Source organism: Lolium perenne, chromosome 3 (genome assembly GCF_019359855.2).
Source record: "Lolium perenne isolate Kyuss_39 chromosome 3, Kyuss_2.0, whole genome shotgun sequence".
In the NCBI taxonomy this organism is placed as follows: domain Eukaryota; kingdom Viridiplantae; phylum Streptophyta; class Magnoliopsida; order Poales; family Poaceae; genus Lolium; species Lolium perenne.
The window spans coordinates 29,100,780-29,116,257 of record NC_067246.2 but is presented as its reverse complement, the minus strand read 5'-3'; the positions used below and the strand labels follow the sequence as shown (position 1 = coordinate 29,116,257).

Sequence of the window (15,478 nt, the reverse complement as noted above, 5' to 3'; positions counted from 1 at the left end):
TTAGCATGCTGTCAGATTGCATTGATCAAAATACACTCCTATCTGGTAAGAATATGGGTGATCCGAACATTGATTTATTCCTCTATTCTCTATTTTTTTTGGGCAGAAGTAGTTTTGTGCTGTGTTCATTTAGCTATTCTGTGTATATTTACAGATGTTGTTGGATTGGTTAACAAAGTGACGGATGTCTTTCCTCCCTCTCGGTAATGCTAAAAGTCGAAGCGGCAAAAACATATCACAGATGACAGGTGCTATTCACTGCTATTCTTTATTTTTATTTATTTATCTGGGCAGCCATTTACTACTTCTAATTATTTTCTACTTCATATTGGTGTTATTTTATGAAGCAAGCACGCCATTGTTACTTTGTGGAGGGGAGCAGGCTGATTTATCTGATGCTGATGGATTAATGGAGGCATCAAATGAAGAACCAGGTATTGTCTTATTTGTCAAGATGGATCACAAGATTCAGGTGGTACACTCTCACCTCTACTTTTCGTGCTATCTTCGGCTAATATTTTTTCCTTCTTTCCTTGTTCCTGCTAACTGTGACCTCTAATAATGCGCTACAGGTTTGTTGGCTTTCAAAAGTACATCTGTTACAAGATGGTATGTGAATATGCCGATTCCAGAGAATGCCGCTGTCCGAGATAGGTCTGCTCTCTAGGAAACTAGCTCCTGTCGCATGTTGAGGTAGCTACTCTTTTGAATAACATGTCTGTTCTGCATATGCCATAGGTCCAAGCATCTGCCGTGGCTTATCGAGTTACACAGTGGAAACCAAGGTCGCACTGAGCCGAAAGTATCGACTATCGCAGAGATTGCGACCTTTGAGTCTAATTATATTATGGTATTATCAACGCCTTACACTCAGTCCTTCTCCCTTGCATTCTCTCCTTAAATCAGTTGGTAACTGTATTTAGGGCAAACGTTACAAGCTATCCATTAGAATTAGTGAGGTTCTCGCAGACAAAGCCTGGTATTACATAAGCTGCACAGAATGTTGTTTCTGGCTATGGCTACTATACCTGAAAATTTGTGATGTCTTATGTCCTGTGTGCCCGCATAATAGATCACGTTATGGGTTACCTGAGGATTAGTTCATCTTTGCATGATTAATCATCTATCGAAGATGGATCCATAATTATTTGATGCGTTGTAACTTTTCATTGTCTGTACTTTTTGTCGAAATCATATATGGATTCATTATGTTAATGTTAGATGACTCTCTTTGAAGGTGTGTTATTGTCAAATGCGTTCCAATCAGTGTGTTGTGGCTCTCAGGGTTTCCAGGCAGCACGCCATTGTTACTTTGTGGAGGGGAGCAGGCTGATTTATCTCGATGCTGATGGATTAATGGAGGCATCAAATGAAGAACCAGGTATTGTCTTATTTGTCGCATGAGGTCGGTATTCAGGTGGTACACTCTCACCTCTACTTTTCGTGCTATCTTCGGCTAATATTTTTTCCTTCTTTCCTTGTTCCTGCTAACCGTGACCTCTAATAATGCGCTACAGGTTTGTTGGCTTTCAAAAGTACATCTGTTACAAGATGGTATGTGAATATGCCGATTCCAGAGAATGCCGCTGTCCGAGATAGGTCTGCTCTCTAGGAAACTAGCTCCTGTCGCATGTTGAGGTAGCTACTCTTTTGAATAACATGTCTGTTCTGCATATGCCATAGGTCCAAGCATCTGCCGTGGCTTATCGAGTTACACAGTGGAAACCAAGGTCGCACTGAGCCGAAAGTATCGACTATCGCAGAGATTGCGACCTTTGAGTCTAATTATATTATGGTATTATCAACGCCTTACACTCAGTCCTTCTCCCTTGCATTCTCTCCTTAAATCAGTTGGTAACTGTATTTAGGGCAAACGTTACAAGCTATCCATTAGAATTAGTGAGGTTCTCGCAGACAAAGCCTGGTATTACATAAGCTGCACAGAATGTTGTTTCTGGCTATGGCTACTATACCTGAAAATTTGTGATGTCTTATGTCCTGTGTGCCCGCATAATAGATCACGTTATGGGTTACCTGAGGATTAGTTCATCTTTGCATGATTAATCATCTATCGAAGATGGATCCATAATTATTTGATGCGTTGTAACTTTTCATTGTCTGTACTTTTTGTCGAAATCATATATGGATTCATTATGTTAATGTTAGATGACTCTCTTTGAAGGTGTGTTATTGTCAAATGCGTTCCAATCAGTGTGTTGTGGCTCTCAGGGTTTCCAGGCAGCACGCCATTGTTACTTTGTGGAGGGGAGCAGGCTGATTTATCTGATGCTGATGGATTAATGGAGGCATCAAATGAAGAACCAGGTATTGTCTTATTTGTCAGTATGACTGTCAGTATTCAGGTGGTACACTCTCACCTCTACTTTTCGTGCTATCTTCGGCTAATATTTTTTCCTTCTTTCCTTGTTCCTGCTAACCGTGACCTCTAATAATGCGCTACAGGTTTGTTGGCTTTCAAAAGTACATCTGTTACAAGATGGTATGTGAATATGCCGATTCCAGAGAATGCCGCTGTCCGAGATAGGTCTGCTCTCTAGGAAACTAGCTCCTGTCGCATGTTGAGGTAGCTACTCTTTTGAATAACATGTCTGTTCTGCATATGCCATAGGTCCAAGCATCTGCCGTGGCTTATCGAGTTACACAGTGGAAACCAAGGTCGCACTGAGCCGAAAGTATCGACTATCGCAGAGATTGCGACCTTTGAGTCTAATTATATTATGGTATTATCAACGCCTTACACTCAGTCCTTCTCCCTTGCATTCTCTCCTTAAATCAGTTGGTAACTGTATTTAGGGCAAACGTTACAAGCTATCCATTAGAATTAGTGAGGTTCTCGCAGACAAAGCCTGGTATTACATAAGCTGCACAGAATGTTGTTTCTGGCTATGGCTACTATACCTGAAAATTTGTGATGTCTTATGTCCTGTGTGCCCGCATAATAGATCACGTTATGGGTTACCTGAGGATTAGTTCATCTTTGCATGATTAATCATCTATCGAAGATGGATCCATAATTATTTGATGCGTTGTAACTTTTCATTGTCTGTACTTTTTGTCGAAATCATATATGGATTCATTATGTTAATGTTAGATGACTCTCTTTGAAGGTGTGGTATTGTCAAATGCGTTCCAATCAGTGTGTTGTGGCTCTCAGGGTTTCCAGGCACCGGTGAAATGAGAGTAAAAGAACGTAAGCGGATTAAATTTATTTGTTGCCTGAGCTTTTCATCTGGAAGAGAGGAATCACGTGAACCAACTGAATTTAACATCCATAATACTTGAATGCTATTTTATACAGATCCTGCTATAAGAGAAGTGACCCTAATCAGATCATATTCACAGATGTTGCCATGTAACATGAGCATATCCGAGGAAGCGAATTAGCAGATCTTTCTCTTCAAATGTATGCAATCAGCCAGTTGTTTGATTTGCCAAGAAACCATTATCATATCATATTCAGATGCTTTAATCACCTCTACACGTATGCAGTAAGCGAATAAGCACATCAATTCATACAGATACTTGGTCCATATTTTGGGTCTTTGGTTACTCCATGACCCTCTGCAATGTATACATACACCTGGTACTAAACATTCTATGGGTTTATTAGCTGGTTCCCTCTTCTCAGATATATAATTACTGCCCATCATGTTTATTACTCCCCAGCATGGTTCATTCAGGCAGTAATTTTGATATGCTCTGCTCAGAAACTGTATCAGGTTTGGAACCTTTGATATGAGCCTTTTCAGGTAAAGAAAGATGACAATAAGATCCTATATGACAGATGAAGGGTGTGAAATCCCTGCTGTGTAGACAAAAGCTAAGTTTTATGTTGGCGTGACTGCCACTGTCCCTTACTCCTGTTCTATCCCGTGTGGAGTCCTACTTATGTACCGAATAGAGAAGCATTTAGGTTTGTAGTCTACTCATTTTTGCCAACATAAGATTATATTTTTGTTGGTTCCTGATTGTTTTCTTTGTCTGGAAAACAAGGTATATATACCTCTTCCGCTTTCTTTTTGCCTCCCTTTTAGATTTATACACACTCTCTTATATTACTTATAAATTTGATCAGTATGTTATTTGCCTCTGTTTTTTGCGCCCATACCATCACAGGCGGTGTTTCCGCTACTGTAATATACAGTTACATATACATTGCTGAATGTTTAGTTGATGTTCTTTGGTCTGGTTGGCGATTAAAGAAGCCGCTTGCTCTATATGATATTGAGCATGGCTTCGTTATTTTGTTTCAAACCTTATGAGCGAGTTGATATTTACCTTTTGTGCTCCCATCAGTTTAGGAATTAGTCATTCTCTTCCGTTCATTAGAATACAAGAATAGTACTCCTTACTGTTCTCCTTGTTCTGAAATTAGCAGGAACATATATGCATGTTGTATTATCTCCTAATGCTATGTTTAATCAAATTGATCTTCTTTGCAAGGTGAACTATTGCCTAATATTGACAATCTACTATTCAATTTCTTTTGTGGGGTGTTGCTTCTTCACCAACTTGGCAGTAATTGTTTTCCATTTTACATGTAGGTATGCATCGACAAGAAAGAGATGCTGCATTTTATTATATATTTTTTGCTAGCTTGACCATACCAGTGCATCTCAGGAAAGGGAATCAAAAATATGGCACTATGTGTGTGGTGCCAACTTTAGTGACACCACTCTGAAGAGGCCCTTACTCTTCGTTATATGTAGAAATTGAAGTTGGCTTTTCGAGAAAGGCTTATTTCAGTTCAATGATTCAGGGATTCTGGTACATGTTAATAGAGAATCTTATGAAGGTTCATGTATGCTGTAAGTGCTTAGGCAATTTGTTATTTTCTTTTACCACATAGACAGTATTTCAACATTTCATACATCTCCCTGCGGCTCTCTATCTTGGAGCTTTTATAGTGTCCGATGAATATTTGTAAGCTGCTCCTCTCTAAATGCTTACAGGTGATCTTAAAATTCTTCACATAATCGGACAAAAAAAAGCATGTTCCACAGAAGTGGAAGAAGCAATTCTTATTTGGGTTGATGTCTAAAATGTTACATCTCACTCAAATATGTCGTGTTCTGATCACTTCTGACTTGTGTCACTTGCAATTTTATATGCGCCTGAAAAAATACTGTATACCATTAGCTTACTTGGTGCTTCTATTGTTTTCTGACTAATACATTTTGTGTAGGGATAGATAAGATAGTTTAAGTTCATGTCATCAATAGTCATGTTTTGCATTGATCTTATTTGATCTCAAGCACCTCTCCAGTTTAAAAACTAAGAGAGATTATTTCAATAGTTATAAGTTTTTTTCTGACTGGACAGTGCATTATTATGTTTACTGTCAGCCCAGTTAGTTAATTCATGTGCATATGATTTTCAAGTTCATATCAACATGGAACCTAAGGTTCAGTTTTGTACATCTTCAGAATTAGCCGCCCTGCCAATTGTTGGTACTACCAATTGTTTGGCGGCGGCCGCCCTAGACATTCCCACGAATCGGCCAGAAAATACAGTTCAACCGAGCCAAAACTTTGGGTTGAACCAGATAACAACTAGATTTCATAGGCGTGCCAAATTTTTTTTTGGTAAGGCCAGCTTTGGCTCAAATCCAATCAGACCCATAATTTCCAAGTTGTCTAGAGGCTCTTTGTGCGAGGTTCTGCCTTTTTGTCCGGCCGCGTACATTGCACGCGACCCACTTTGCCCGACAGCGTCACCTGGATCAAGCTCGAGAAGAGCATCATTGCTAAGTCCATGCCGCCCACAATCCAGCCACGACCGCTGACATCGCATCTTCCTCGGCAACGGAGTGGGTGCCAAAGGAAGCCTATTCGCTTTACACAGTCAACATCGAGATTGTAGACATATCATCCGATGGAGAAGACGAGAGTGGCTAAAATAGAGTTCGAGCATGGAGTTAGAACATTTTATACCATGTACTATTGTAGTGGGAGAAGTTCACCGTCTTTCTCTATGCTCTTCCACTATCAGTGTATCCCATTACTTGATTCCAAGGTTAAGTTTTTATGCACATAACACTTCAGTATGCGAACGCACTATTTAAACAAGAAAATATTCATCAATTCAAGTGTGGCCTTAAATTATTATTACCACCGTATTACACAGTCGGCGCGGCGGCCATATTTATCAATTCAAGTGTGGCCTTAAAATTATTATTACCACTGTGTTGGCGCGGCGGCCATATTTATCAATTCAAGTGTGGTCTTAAAATTATTATTACCACTGTGTTGGCGCGGCGTGCCGCCGCGCCCTTCCATGCTAGTGAATATAAAGCTAGATCGAGGTGGGGCAATTAAAAATGAGAGAGATGGTGGATAACACCTTTTCCAATACAACCTCCATATCGGTTTATTAGGGTATTACATATTTGAGAAAAACTTCGATGGTTAATTTGGTCCAAAAAAATGTAAGATATAGTCCAAAAACACATAACATTGGATTCATATTCAGAAAAAAGTTCCAACGATATAATTTATGTGGTATATGTTTTATATTTTATTGACCAAATTAATCGGTCCAAGATGAAAAATGCTCAATTAACCGGTCTTGGGAAACTATACATTGGCTCATGGGTAGAGGGAGGGAGTACAATATGCAGATGAAAATCTGAGGGATCGACCTTGTTGACCAATAAATTCAGCTTAGGAAAGTCGAGAGCCAAATCCCATAGACGAAGAAGAAAATTAATTGTTGCTATAGAAAATTTGGTAAGGCATCAATATAATTTAAACTGTGTCTATAATTAAGATGATTTGCACGGAAGATTGTTTTTCTGCCCAGTCAATTGTGAGAGTTAATAGGAAAGAGCAATCGAGGAATCAACTGCCTAGTTTGTAGGAAAGTAATCAAGGAAATATGTAGGTTCGAGATATTTAGGAAACAAAACGTTCTTCCACCATGTCTCCTCCCGCAGAAGATTTCCAGAAGCAGTTCAAAGAAAGAAAGAAAACACTCAACGGGGAATTGATTTCGGGGCAGACTCAAATGAAACATCACTCAACGCCTCTCCCGATCTTCTCTGCCGCCGCCTCCGCCACGACGGCCAGATCCCGGCCAGCTCTGGCGACTCCTCGCGCTGCTGAACACCGCCCCGGCACCACATCTTCGTCCTCCACCGATACCATGCCGCGGAACCATCGATCTATCTGATGCTCCCCGTCGAACCCTAACCGCGAGGTATCTTGTGTTGTTGGCGTCGCCGGACCCCTGCAACGCGGCTCCAGGCCCAGCTCTTTCAGCGACGAACCCGTGGCGACGCGGTTGGCTTTCTCGCCGGTGCGCGCGTGCATCGGTTGGTTCGTGCGCCGCGCTCCCCCGAGAACGCCAGACCGCGTCGCGCGCGTGGCCGATGCATTTGGCAGGGTGCTGCACGCCGGCCATCAGGACGGGACGGCGGCGACGCAAGCCATGGAAGGCTTCTGATGCCGCCGTCCTCCACGCGCTGCAAGACCCACGCTCCTCGCTCTGCAAGGAATGCTGCGCGCGCGGCTTCCCCGTGGCCGGCCATGTGAAGCCACCGTTTGTCCGCAGGTGAGAACAGTTCTCGCCCCGCCCTGATTTTCCTTACTGTGTCGATGCAAGTGGAGGTGCTCTGTGTGCAAATCGAGAGAGGAAAGAAGCTAGTATTGTGGTGTCCGGAAAGCTATGACAGATATATGGATTCTCCTTTGAGTTAACTACTAGTACTAGCCTCCACAAATTTGGTGATTGATCAACGCTAAAATCTCTTAAGTAGTAGGCTACAATATACAATCATCAAACATTTCTCCAGTAATCCAGGAGCAAAAACATGCCCATAACTTGCTTCTTACAAGACTCATGAGGCGTATAAATCGAGTGTAAATAAATAAGCAAACAGCTGACTGAATTATCGCGCTAAAGTCCAGACAAATATATAGGAACCTTCTAATCTGTACTCCTGATTCGGTCACTTTTATATAGGGAGTTGATTTGAGATTTCTTGTACCAATCGAAACAGCTGACTAATGTTGCTCTGTGCCACAATTTTTATGCAGTCACCAGGAGATGCCTGAAATTCATGTGTCGCAACAACACATCTCCTTTTCAGTTTGTAGCTTGTACATCTCGGTCATCATTTTGTACAGCGATGCAGCAATTTGACTGTCCAATTCTGAGCTGATTATGGTGTGAGATTAAATGTTTCTTGTTGTAGTCAGTGCGGGTCCTGTGGGTAGCCAAACCAAGTAAAGAGATTTAATCATTTAGTTTAATAATTTTGCAGGAAGAGAACAATTTTGAGAAAGAAATAACAATATACTATTTCATCTTGACATGTAGCTGTACACCCAGATCCTTATTTATTTTGGTTTTGTTTCTTGTGAGCAGAATTACAAATGTAGTTGTTCTACACACTGATCCGCGTGCATCGGTTGGTTCATGAGCTGCGCTCCGTCCAGGTAGCCAAACCGCGTCGCTCGCGTGGCCGATGCTGTTGGGAGGGCGCTGCACGCTGGCCATCAGGACGGGATGGCGGCGGCGAGAACCATGGAGGGTTGCTCATGCCGCCGTTCTCCACGCGCTTCAAGACCCAAGACCCAGGCATCTCCTTTGAGGAGGGGACAGAGGCTTGTCCATCAGCGTTGCCAGCGCGTCTCCCAAGTTGACATGGACTGCTTGGCGGATTTCCTGTAGCCTGCGTCAACGCCTCACCGGCCATGTGAGGCCACCGTCTGTCTGCAGGTGAGACCAATTCTCGCTCTGCTTTGCCTTACTGTTTCAATGCAAGTGGATGTGGTATGTGTGCTAAACGAGAGAGGAAAGAAGCTAGTGTTGTGGTGTCAAGCAAACTAACGCAGTGACGCATATATGTAATCTCCATTGAGTTATGTACTAGTAGTAGCTTCCACAAATTCGCTTCTTACTGGACGTTTGAGGCGTGATATTTGAGGAAATAAGCAAACAACTAGCAGAATCAGCTTTTAGTACCTAAAGTCCAAACAAATAGGAGTCTTCTAATTTGTTCCAGATGCAATTTATTCTCCTAATTCAGTCACATGTATAGATGATGGTGACATGAATATTTCTTCTACCAATTGTAACTGCAAATTAAGCAAACAACTGACTAATATTGCTCTGTTCCACAATATTCATGCAGTCACAGGGAGATTTCTGAAATTCATGTGTCACAAAAAGCACATCTCATTTTCAGTCTGTTGTCTGTATACCTCGATCATCATTTTGTACAGGAATGTAGGAATTTAACGCTGCATTTGTGAGCTGAATATGGTCATAGATTATATTCTTCTAGTTTTAGTTTTTTTTCTTGGGTTCTGTAGGCAGCCAAACCAAGTAAAGAGATAGAATCCTCTATTTAAGTAATTGAGCAGGAAGAGAACGATTTTATGAAATAAAGAACAAAAGATTTCATCTTGACATGTAGCTGTACACCCAGATCATTATTTATTTTCTTTTGTTTCTTGTGAGCAGAATTACAATTATAGCAGTTCTGCGCACTGATGCATGCAACAACTCTAATATACAAATGAGCAAATACTACCTGAAACTCTTGAAGACATGCTGGATGGTTAATTCTGCTATAAATCATGAAACATTGTTCTCCTTATTTCGGAAATATGTTGTCATAATGCTAGTTTCTTCCTAATAAATGGTTGGGCTGATATTATGTTTGTTGCTGTGCATATATGCTTGGTATGTATCTATGTATTGCGGTATTGTCTGTTGGGTTACAAAAGTACAAAGTTTTCAGCTATTATTTACCAGACCAAACTCTGAATTGTCTATGAAATGCACTGGAAATTTTAAACCGATTTTTTTATATTGATTCTCTTGCATTCTTTCTTGGGCAGCCATTGGAGTGGACAGTGGAGTGTCTCGGAGGAGGGTGCCTTGCCACATTGGTAGACGGGTACATCTCGCAGGTGATGACCAGGAAGAGGACTTGGTGCATGAACGTGATGAATGGCACACCCTTGCAGGTGATTCCGATACTTAAAACAAACTTGCTGTCAAAATTGTTGACATCTCGATGGTGGATCATTTCATATGTAGACATAATGAACTTATGCATTGAATTACTCATCCTGAATTCCGAATTTATCCTTTTTTTAATCGTGTGTATTGGCAGTGTGTGTTGTACTGTCTGGCACTACTTCTATGTGTTAGTGAGACGTTTTAGTTTTGTAGTCAGAGGTGTTAAAACTTCTGCAGAGATACATGTATGCTAGCAGAGGTTCTCAAGTCATGATTTCTGCTCATTTCTAGTATACATGCATGATGTAAATTCTTTCGAAATAAATATACTAGTGTTCAGTGGTTTTGTATCAGGTAGCGAATTGCTGGCAACATTCGAATTGCCAGAGCATTATATAGGCATGAAAGTACTACCACTACAGTCAAACCTCGTTGGTGTTTTTTTTTTTTTGAGCTGAAAACTGTAGGGGAGGCCCCGACAGTAAATTTTTATTAAAAGAGATAAAATATGTACAGGAGGAAAAAAAGAAAAAGGAGGGAATGTACAAAAGGGCCTAGCCCTGGGCATAACCCAAAGAGAACTACAAAACGTCTAGCCAAGCTAAGAGAGGGGTTTTTTGGTCATCCTTCATTCTGTAAGAGAGAAGGAAGATGTCCCTCTTAAAAGAAAAGGACCAAGCTCTAATAGAAGGTGTTACATTGTCAAAAATAAAAGCGTTCCTTTGTTTCCATAGATTCCAAGTCTATCTACTTATTTTATGCATCTTGCTTTTCTTAGCTTTCCCAGTCTATCTACTTAGTTTATTCTAACTTTTGTTAGAGCTGGTTTTAGTTTTAATTGTTTCCGCTCTTTTGATTGTATTTTGTGTCGTTTTCAACTTCTTATAATACAAGTAACACATTTTGGGGTGTGTTTGAGAAGTTTTTAGCATATGTCGCTTATCCACTGATCAAGTGTTGCATGCATACTTAGTTCCAATTTGGAAGCATTCGGAATATACCATTTTGAGCTATCTAATGATCAAGTGGTCAGGAATGACCTATTAATTAGGTCACAGTTTAAGTGGCAGGGCAAAAGGTGAAAAATGTCACCATGGTGCCTACTTTCCTAATGTTGTTCTGGAATTAGGCTGTTACATGCCTTTGTGTTCGGTAGCTGCATCAGGTTTTTTTTTCTTGTATAGGCCTATAAGTTCTAAGAGGGCTTTTAGGAGTTTGAATTATGGTGTGCCACTAACTCACTCATGAGAACCATTAATTTAAGCATACGAAATAATTATTTGACTGAATTTTTTGGGTGTATTCTTTAAATGATTGCTGTCTAGCATTGTTAAATTGTGTTTATAATAAATCAAGTATTACAGACCGAATCGTTGAATGGTTAATGGGCGCACTATGGTTCATGTTACTTCTTTGTACCCTTAATCTTTCATTCCTTTTCATGTATGTTCCATAGCATACGTTCAGCTATTTGTCAAGATTCAGAACAAAGAACATATTCAGTGATATTAACCTTGTCTGTGAACCAAAGTTCTTGCATGAGCAAAAATGCAGTTTTTTTCTTTCTGAAAACCATGTCTAAATGAGAGAAAGAACGATCTTAATTTTTTTGCCAACCAACTTCATGTCTTTTTTCTGTAATTTGAAGGTTTTTAAACGTTTGTACAAACCATCTTATTATTTAGTCTAGATGGTTTGATTAGGAGTACGCGACAATTTTATGGAGTGCTTTCTTATTTTCCTTGGTTTAGCCTTGAGAGTAAGATGATATTACAGAATTCTTGTACTTTATTCTTATTAACTTGGCGTAGTCAATATTCTCTTTGCTGATTTTGTTACTCCTTATTTTAAGGATAAATGCATGATTCAAATTTCCCTTGTATACATCTTAAGTAATGTCTAGATGAAGTTGAGCTATTTTATGTTCAAGACATGTAGGTTTTGCTATATTTCCATTATATATCTAAATAAGTTTCCATGGCTCTCCAAATTTAAGTTCTTTTCCGTCAAGGCATCAAGATAGCACTTGTCCATGTCTAATAATCATAGCTTTTTCTAGCAATACTACCCTTACTAGTATTTGGCTTTTACATACTAACACAGACTTTTGGCTCATGGATGCCCCACACCCTTATAGATCCACCCCATAAGTTTGCTTTGACATGGAACCAAAATAAGGTAGCGTAAAAGCCACTTTTTAAAATACTACACTATACCAGTACATGTACCTAACCGATACAACGACCCCCCTGCCCTACCGAAATTAAAGCTTGGCCTCTCAATTGTGAGTTTTGGATTCCAACATGTCAGTACAGGAATCTGCAATCGAATAGTAGTAGAAAAGAACCCATCTTCCATTCCCACAAGCTAGCCCTCTGTTTCTTCTACTACCTCAACTACAGTGAACCAAAGCATTCATCTTCTCGCCCTCTGCCCGCCGCAAAAAAGGAAGAGGATACATAAATTTCGATGAGGAGTCAACCAAAAGTTCTTCTACTTCTGTTTGTTCATTCATTATGCCGAGCATCTAAATTCCAAGCATACCAGGTACCTTCCTGATACACATATACCAGATGAACTAATGGATCTACAACAGTGAAGAAGAAACATGAATGATGCATGTGGCCCCGCCATATTTCATGGAGCTCTCGGAGCCTCACATGGCCCATGAGTAACGCCTTGCTGCCGCCCCAAGATGCCCAACTTTAGTGCCATGCCCATCGCGAATCTCATCAGCGATGTTGGCACCACACATGTCACGGCCGGTCGATGAGTTCGAGCAGCAGCATCGTGCCGTGCGTGTTTGTGGAGATGGCAACATCACGTCCCTAGCTCTATGCGTCGCGGCCGACCTCGTCTAAGCCGTCCGGGATTGACTCGAAGAGGAACCCATCGTGGACACCATGCGCGGCTCCTGGCGGTTGTGCTCCGTGTTGACAAAGGTAGTGTGGAGTCGTCGACACGTCTAGGAGCTTGGGGAGGATCTGCAGCGCCATGAAGAAGAGGAAAAGTCCTTCAGCTATAAGAACTGGAGAATGAAGAAGCTAGAACAGTGTCCTGAGAATCTGAGATAGCCAAGCCAAGAGAGGCAGAGAGATGCCTCCCAACGGACATATTTAGTGCCAATGATGCATAGTGCATAGCATTTAATAACCTGCGGTTGTAGTACGTATATATCAGGAAATACAGGGTTGGACGAATCATGATATACCGATTGAATACATGAGAGAGTAGTGGCCCCATGACAGATGGCAGCTATAAGCATCAGTGAGTGGACCACGGGGGTTCCTTTCAATTCTTTACATACTTATCTTAGTACATTGTTGATATGTCTTCCAGGTTATTTGCTAATTTTACACCATGATTCTGCTCTGTTTTTGGAATGACATGGTATTTTATACCCTCCCTGCTAATGTCGGTGTAGCTTGTGCTTAGATATTCAATGTATGTTTTGTGCTATGTCATGGTGCATTTCTTTCCAACTCCATTAAATGATGTGCCCCTTTGTGTGTAATGACGACAATAATTGTTATGTTGCTGATCATTTGTCTAACATTTGTCTCCATTATTACAGTTGGTCAAGGAGATTGTTGATTTTTTCCTAGACTACATCGGGAAGCTTGCAAACAACTACACTGGTCTCCAGGGCTTCCTTGTATTCAATGCCGTTGAAGGTGGAACTGGCTTTGGCTCAAGCCTTGGTTCTCTTGTCCTTGAGCGGCTCTCCGAGGAGTAAATTCCAAGCTTGGGTTCACTTGTGTGTCCTCACTCTCATTGAGCACACTTATGTGGATGTTTTAACAACGAGGCCGATCTATGCCATCTTCTTCTGGTCCCTTGATATTGAGTGCCCAACCTACACCAACCTGAACATTCTTGTGTCTCTTAGGTATAAGGCTGTTTCTTTCTAGTACATGTTTTATGTATGGTGAATGTTGTAGTATCGTGTAATATTTTCTTTCACTCTTATTAACTTGGTTAAACTAATATGCAGGTCATATAATCATTGATTTCTCCTCTAAGGCTTGATGGTATTCTGAGTGTTGATGTCAATGACTTCCAAACCTATCTGGTGCCCTACCAAGGATCCACTTCATGCTTTCCCCTCCTATGCGCGAAATTTAGGTACCTCCGCTGCTATACTAGATGGAACCAAAGTCTTGATCAAAGGTAATTTTCAGTTATCAATATTATTGGTTTTGAACACTTGTTCTGGTAGACTATTCTGAGTGTTTATTTTTATATTTAGGTGGAGTACAGGTCAGGATTATGCGATACCGTAAAACTACAATTTTCCATTGAGGTAGGTTTAGAACTTTGGTTATGGTTGGTATCTACGCGTCAAGGTTCTACTTTCACATGCTAATTAATTGAACAAAGCAAGTTTTGTCTCATGAGTTTGTCGGAATATTGTAAGGTTATGTGAATTACGATGTCTTATACACCGGGGCTCTTTGTTAGAGACTAATTTTGCAAAGCTAAACTGACATCTGGTGTACTCCCAAGGATCTAGCAGGCTACTGGAGGCAAATGGTTTTGTAAGCACCAACGAATTTTGGGGCAATTTGCTAGACTTCATGCACATAGATGCTTTGCTTTTCATCTCACCAACTCCTATTGGTGTTTAAGATTAAAACTGGGATGGTTCTGTTTTAGTTTCATTTTGGTAGATTTGGCAGGAACCTATGGAAAAGAAGAGAACTTCTTGCTTAGGTTCAGGTGTATGTTGTACAACAAGGTTGTAGGTACCTAGTTTTGATGATCAGCAGTAGTATTAGTTGTACCGTTAAATTCTACAGCTATGCTAGTACCTCCGTTCCAAAATATAAGATGTTATGGCAGGCTAGAAAAATCTTATTTTTTGAAACGGAAGTAGTAGAATTTTGGCTGTTAGTGGTGGGCAGGATATCAGAAGCAAGTGAGATATCTTTAGGTAGCAAGTTATTCGTTTGTTTATAGTCATCTTTTTATTTTATACTGTTATTTGATTTGCCAATAGAATGCATGAGCGTGTTATATTTGTTTTGAACATCTTATATTTCCTACATAAATTTTCTAGTTCTCAACCTTTTGTAATATCTAACATTACTTCGTGCCATTTCAAGGTACTCCAGGCTGCTAGCTTAGAGGTTTTAAATTTTAACCTGCCAATTACACATTTTCATTCTTAGTAGAGTGAACCCTATTTTTTAGTTAGAATGCCTAGATCTGGTATGGAATGATCTTTCTTTTGACAAGTTTGTAGCCATCTGGTATGGCATGATCTGTCTGTGAACTAACATTCTTTACATGAGCAGAAATTCATCATTTTTTTGTGAACCGACTCTGAACCTTTGAGCCTTATCTTTTCGTGTGTGTTTTTGTAGGTCAATGACGTGCCCCTGGAACCGCATCTTGTTGCGATAACGTCGACTGAGAGATGCGAGAGGAGATTGTTGAGAAAACTCTGCTACATGAGGAAGGGTGCTAGGAACGTCACAACTCG

General features: G+C 40.5%; 1 long non-coding RNA gene across 1 annotated transcript; it reads left to right on the top strand.

Moving 5' to 3' along the window:
- The first annotated feature begins 233 nt into the window (after window positions 1-233).
- On the top strand, window positions 234-1,236 carry LOC139837496 (uncharacterized). Its single transcript, XR_011753975.1, has 3 exons — window positions 234-434; window positions 573-654; window positions 739-1,236. It is a non-coding gene; the product is annotated as an uncharacterized lncRNA (long non-coding RNA).
- Window positions 1,237-15,478: the final 14,242 nt, after the last annotated feature.